Source organism: Haplochromis burtoni, unplaced genomic scaffold (genome assembly GCF_018398535.1).
Source record: "Haplochromis burtoni strain Fernald_Lab_line unplaced genomic scaffold, NCSU_Asbu1 Contig_919, whole genome shotgun sequence".
Taxonomy (NCBI): Eukaryota; Metazoa; Chordata; class Actinopteri; order Cichliformes; family Cichlidae; genus Haplochromis; species Haplochromis burtoni.
Genome location: NW_024583280.1, coordinates 12,623 through 19,865, shown reverse-complemented (window position 1 = coordinate 19,865; position 7,243 = coordinate 12,623).

The following is a 7,243-nucleotide window of genomic DNA, read 5'->3' as shown; positions in this document are numbered from 1 at the left end:
GATGGAACCCCAGGCACATTAAATGTGCCTCATCGTTGTCACTGATGAGGCCAATCACCGTGGTGTCATCTGCAAACTTAATGATGGTGTTGGAACCATCAGCAGGTCTGCAGTCGTGGGTGAAGAGGGAGTAGAGGAAAGGGCTCATCACACAGCCTTGTGGTACACCGGTGTTCATCGTGATTGTAGATGAACAGTGGTTATCCAGCCGGACATGTTGGGGGCGGTTGGTCAGGAAGTCCAGTAACCATTTGCAGATGAGGGAACTGATGCCCAGGTCTGTCAGTTTCCTGATGAGTTGTGAGGGGTGGATTGTATTGAATGCTGAACTGAAGTCTATAAACAGCATTCTGGCGTAGGTGTTGAACTAAGTGCAAGTCAAAAAGCACCCGACTAGCTAACGAGTATTAGCTTAGCATGCTAACTAAAAATGCTACTCGTGAATAAAGTTAGTACCCATGCATCAAAATGCCTGTAACTTTCAGGATACATGCTAGTACTGCTTACAATCAAAATACATGTTGACAATTACCACTATAAGAATGTTTTCATTAATACACATACAAAATTGACAACAGTATCGCTCACAAGCACCTACCACCAGCTTGGGAGTATTTTCCTTTGCTGAGGCATGCGCTGTGCAGCAATTTGGAACCTTAACAGTTGCAGTTGCGGTATTTGTCCACCAGGTGGCTCCAACTATTCACAAAGCACATCAATTTTGAGGAACTTCATTAAGGTGTTTTCTAACTCTGTTACACTTATGTCACTGTTTCCTCCTCATGTCCTTACTGTGCATATCTGGACAATGATATTTCATGAGTAATAATTAAAAAAAATCTATACATATAAAACACACACACACACACACATACAGTGACATTTTAAATTATCTCCAGAATACTGTATATACTATGGCCACAACTTTGCATCATAGTGCTGATCCAGAATCCTTCCCTTATTATTTATTCCTAGTGCTATAATAATAATAAAGTAAGAATAAAACATAAAGTAATAAATATAAAATAATGTATTTATGATGATTCAGTTTGTTTGACTATCCTCTCTGTGCAGGCAGAAACTTTATTAAATGTTTAAACTGTAGAGATACAATAATGTTGCTGCTGTAAAATTAGCATTTTGTCCTATTTGAAATATAAATCTAATATAATCTGTTTCTCAATGTATTTTTAAAACACAATGAATTTTCCTAATATCATAATTATAATCATTCATAATTATGTGGATATGCATATTAGATAGTGTTCAGTCAAATATAAGTCCTCCACAAAGGCAGGAAAAGACCTGTAACTTACTTTAAAACTAAACATGTTCCCTAAAACGGTGACAGAGCTACAGACCCCTGACAGCCTTACCCAGCTAGCAGCTGTGACCAGCACTACTTGTGCAGTTAATAACAGGACAGGTAATGTTTGTCACGCTGTTGCACACACAGTACGCTCATTAGTTTCAAATTGTCAGTTGCCACAAGACAACTTACCAATGTGTCCATAATAAGCTAATACTGCTGTGTGCTATAGACTACAGTGTACGCAGTACAGTTACTTACTGGTTTTTGATGCATCAGTCTGCATCTCCCAGTTATTTTGTCTGTTTCTCGTACAGTTTCACACCTCTCAGGCAGAAAAAATGCGCGTACACTTTGCGAGCTCGTTTCTGGTTCGTAACCAGTGCGCTCTGCTGTCAAGGGCGATCATTGGGTAATGGTAGTCATGTGACTGATGCAAGCCAGATCCTTTAATCTAGCAAAACTATGATTAATAGCTAAATGTTATTATTGACCAATGTTCCCTCTAATTTTTCATGTGTCTGAGCAAACACACAAACTCCCTGAGCGGTCCCTTGGACCACTGTGAGCGACAGCAGACGTGTGCACTGTGGTCACGCCAGCATCTAATCCATCCAAGTTACATGGTTTATTAAAATAATCAAATTACAGCATTTACATTTATGTTAGACTACTTTTAATTAACTGCTTTAGCCCACTTACAATGAAAATTAAAAAATCTTGTTCATGACCTGTGTAGTATGTTAACACTATTGGAAGTAAAAATAACTTGAACTCCAATTTTGAAAACACAACTTTCTTTCTTTTTCTTTTTTTCATAAAGCTCTGACTTGTATTATGAGTCTGTGGTCTGGGAGAGAGTCTGTAACTCTCTGTCTGCAAAATATAGTATATAATGACCAATGTTGGGCAACAGAGTCCCAGAGAGCAGCCATTTGGCTTTTCTACCTTTAAAACCCGCCTTCCAGCCAAATGGCTGGTAGGTGTTTAGCTAGGCTTTAGCTTCAGCCAAGTGGAAGCTAAATTGTCTAGTCATAACTAGTGATAACTAGTGACTAGTGAGTCTAGTGATAACTCTGATAACAACGAGACAGCCTACCTGAAGGAGATTAGGAATCTGGAGAACTGGTGCCAGAGGAACAACCTCCTTCTAAACGTCAGTAAGACAAAGGAGCTGATAGTGGACTTCAGCACTAAGCAGGAGAGGAACTACCAGACCCCCGTCATCAACGAGTGCCCAGTGGAGAGAGTGGACAGCTTCAAATACCTCGGAGTTCACATCACGCAGGACCTGTCATGGTCCTGTCACATCAACACCGTGGTGAAAAAGGCCCGACAGCGTCTCTACCACCTCAGACGCTTGAGAGACTTCCAACTGCCCTCCAAGGTGCTCAGGAACTTTTACTCGTGCACCATAGAGAGCATCCTGGCGGGAAACATCTTAACCTGGTTCGGGAACAGCACCATGCAGGACAGACGAGCTCTACAGAGGGTTGTGCGGTCAGCTGAGCGCACCATCCGCTCCGAGCTCCCTGACCTGCACTCAATCTACAGCAGGCGGTGCTGGACCAAGGCCAGGAAGATGGTGAAGGACCTCAGCCATCCCAACAACAGACTGTTCTCTCTGCTGAGGTCAGGAAAGCGATTCCGCTCCCTGAAGACCAACACAGAGAGACTGAGGAGGAGCTTCTTCCCGCAGGCGATACGGTCTCTCAATCACACCACCACACAGTACTGACCCACACATGGTTCTTACACACACACTGGACTTTCTGGACTTTGTTTTTGCACAACACTGGTCACTATATTCTTCATTTCCGGTTAATACTTGTACAGCTGCTGTTATTGTGTATATATTTATTTATATTTATATTTCTTCATACATTCTTATATAGTTCTATATTGTGTATTTTGTTGTACAGTTATTTTATTTTCAACTTTAATTTATATATTTTATCTTATTCTTCCCAGTTAAATTTACCCTTCATTCTAATTTGTGTTGTACAGTTATTTCATTTTTAACCTTAATTTATATTTTATTCCTTCCTAGTTAAATTTACCCTTTTTAATTTTTCATATTTATTTCCTATCTTATTCATAGCCTTTCCTTTTTTGTTTTCTTTAGGTCACGAGCAGTTGTCCAAGCATTTCACTACATATCGTACTGTGTATGACTGTGTACGTGACAAATAAAATTGAATTTGAATTTGAATTTATTTGAATTTGAATTGAACTAAATTGGCTAGTCATTCATATGTAAATTAGGTTGTTACCTGGGAATTCTGGAGGGGAGTGGGGGTGTGTGAATGAGGGGGGGGGGAGCTGCTAAAAGCTGTGAACTTCCTTTTGTGTTCGTCTTGATGCATTCTCAATCATCCAGGGAAATAAATCTCCAAAAGTCACCAACTTGGAGTGGTTAGTTTCCTGAGCCACAAGGAAACTTGTGTTTCAGTTTGCCATCTTAGGGAGAAATCAACACACATGGGTGTATTTCCTTTGTTGCTGAGATTTATTGATAAAAACAGTACAAAAAACCAACCATTTGTACACATATTTACAAATAATAATAAAAAGTGAGTGAGTACATTTCAACATTTTCTGTCACCCTTTACAACAAAACAAAGTGTGGCGTGGATGTGATGGACCAGATGGTTCGGGAGTACACTGTCCGCAGAGGAACACGGCGCTGGCCAGTTGCCGTGTTTTACAACATGATTGACATGGCAGCACTGAATGCACATGTGCTGTATCAAGCATGCACCGGGACGAAGGAAAGACGGGTGGACTTCCTGGTGGAGCTTGCAAGAGAGTTGGCTCACTCTCATGTAGCTGGGAAGAAGGCAAGAAAAGAACAGTTGCTTTGGACACAACCCTCCACACCTAGCCCTGGAAAAAGAGCCATGTGTCAGGTCAAACACAAATGCAAGAACAATCATGCCACTGTGCGATGTGTTCACTGCTACAGATACACATGTGGTAAATGCAGACTACAGATACCATGGCAGTGCCAGGATTGTGAGTGATTGCTGAAAATGTTGAAATGTACTCACTCACTTTTTATTATTATTTGTAAATATGTGTACAAATGGTTGGTTTTTTGTACTGTTTTTATCAATAAATCTCAGCAACAAAGGACATACACCCATGTGTGTTGATTTCTCCCTAAGATGGCAAACTGAAACACTCCAAGTTGGTGACTTTTGGAGATTTATTTCCCTGGATGATTGAGAATGCATCAAGACGAACACAAAAGGAAGTTCACAGCTTTTAGCAGCTCCCCCACCCCCTCATTCACACACCCCCACTCCCCTCCAGAATTCCCAGATAACAACCTAATTTACATATGAATGACTAGACAATTTAGCTTCCACTTGGCTGAAGCTAAAGCCTAGCTAAAAGCCTACCAGCCATTTGGCTGGAAGGCGGGTTTTAAAGGTAGAAAGGTAGAAGGCTGGGCAGTGCTGGTGTTAATTATATAGTTACTTCTTCAAAAAAGTAACTCAGTTTTTTGCAGCTTTTTTTTAATGCAGCCAAGGTGTTTTTTAAATAAACATTTCAAACTATTTACAGAACAATCAGCTGTTCTGCATCAAATCTGATGCCACACAAATTATTTGTGCCACTCCAAAAAATAATTTCTGTCCACTATGAGATGAAGGAGAACAACAGCCTGATACCTGCAGGCCTGACAGCAGCAGATGTATCACTGCTGTAACACCTGTAACATTCAGCAGTCGCCTCATTGTTCTGACACACACAACAAAACTATTGACTACACTACACACTAACTACACACTAACTAGATTTGTGCTAAACGTCGCAAATCTCTCACATCTCAAAACCGTCGTCACTCCTAAAACTTCCCCTTCTTAACAACTAGATGCCACTTGCCATATCATTTTTTGATTGGTCGCATGGTACTTTTTCACCAATAGGAAAGGGTGGGGGGTTGGTTTTGTTTTTGCTCACAGGAGAGTGCTTTCGAGCGTTATAAAACGCCGTTTTTACCGTTTCTTCCTGCAGTAATAAACAACGACAGTATTCAGGAAGAAAACCAAACACTGCAGATATTTTATCATAACTCTGGTTTTACGTGGCCGATCAACACAATTTAAAAACTGGTATAAAGTCCACACTTTGTCCGTCAGTTGTTCCGTCTGTCCTGCTCACATCTCCAATGGTTGTCCACGTTGTCATTAACGTGGCTTCACTCCACATCAGCCACGCTGCTTTGCTAGCTAAAACACCGGTGTCGGCACATAAGGACGCTGTCATCAATGACGTTGATTAGCTGCGTATATACGAATGTGAATCGCATCATTGGCTGGACTATGGGATAAGGTGGCATCGTTCTAAACACATACAGGAGCAGCCAGTGACTTACTGACTAACACTGCAAAACAGAATTGTTGAAATTTTAATTTTAATTTCAATTCAGGTTAGATTTTTTTGTGCGCAACGAAGATTTTCTGTGCCAGCAGCGCAATTGCACAGTGCGCAGCTTAGAGGGAACATTAGTAAGGGGTCCGGAGGTAAGCTTCCTCATACAACACACATGAAAAAAATAATAATAATTTTAAAAAAATTATAAAAATTTGCCTCTAAAAAAAAGGGCACTTGGGGCACCCATCGGGGAAGGGGCAGGTGCTCAAGCCCCTTCTGCCCCCACGTCTGCACATGCCTGGTGGGGACAGCTGTTGGTCCAGGCCTGCGTGGAAGAAGGTGGAGTAAAGCCAGTGGTGTCGTTAGGCCTATTTTAGGGGTGCTGAAGCCTCCCTAAAGCTGTGTGGCAGGTCAAATTGCTGACTCAAGTCTTGTCTGTGTTTCTGCAGATTTTTGTCTCGAAAAGAAGGAAGAAGAGAGAGACGCCTGAAGACGACGAGACGAGTTTTAGTTCAGAATCTTGAATTTGATCTGATGACTTTATTTCACTCTGAAGAGTAAAGACTGAACCGTAACCACAAACTTTCAGTTGTGTTTGATTTCAGAGGATACTGTTGAAGTAGTGTGTGTGTGTGTGTGTGTGTGTGTGTGTGTGTGTGTGTGTGTGTGTATATATATTCACCGGCATCTTCACGGCTGAAATGGTCTTCAAGGTGTTGCTGGTGTGGTGTTGTTGGGATATTTTTTGTCTTAAAATATTTAAGCCTGATCTTTTTAGGGCATAGTCAGAGTCAGGATTCAGATTTATCAGGTTAAAATTACAAGAAAGGAAAGGAGGAAAAAAGAAAAGGCAGAAAAGGAGATAGGAAATGAATGAAACGGATGAGTAAAAGGTGTGAAAAGAAAGTAGAGACCATGTAAAAGAGAAGGAAGGACAGAGAAATCATGAACACGAAGAAAGAAAAAGAAGACCCTCGCCTCAGTTTAGTTTTATCAATATGTGACCAAATTACAGTCAGAGTGCTTCATACTGTAAAGAAAAGAATGATACTGAGAAAGGCTTGAAGAAACAGAAGAAGAAAACGAGGGTTTGAGGAGGAAGAAGAGTGAGAGATGAAGCTCTGAAGTTGAAGTCCAGACTGATCAGGTCACGTTTTATTCTTTGTTCTTAATTATTTGTATTTGAAATAATTAATGATAATCATATTGTATATGATTAGGTTAAAGCATGTCTGACATTTTATTCTTCATCAAAGCGCTGCTGTAGCGCTCCTCTGTCGCCAGGTGGTGCCCTCGGGCTCCTTATACCTCGAGTAGGCTCCGGTGCGCGTCCGCGTGGGACAGCGGGTGCACAGAACGAGCGAGAAAGAGCATCTGACTCCAAACGCGCGCGCGCGCAAGGGAGGATGCAGTCTCGGTTCAGACAACAGACGCGGAGCTGAAAAAGACGAAGAAGAACCGGGAGAACCGAGCCAACCCGCCGACACCGGAACCACCGGGACCAGCAGCGGGCTGGGCAGCAGCCGCCGGGCCAGACCTCCTCCCTGTCGG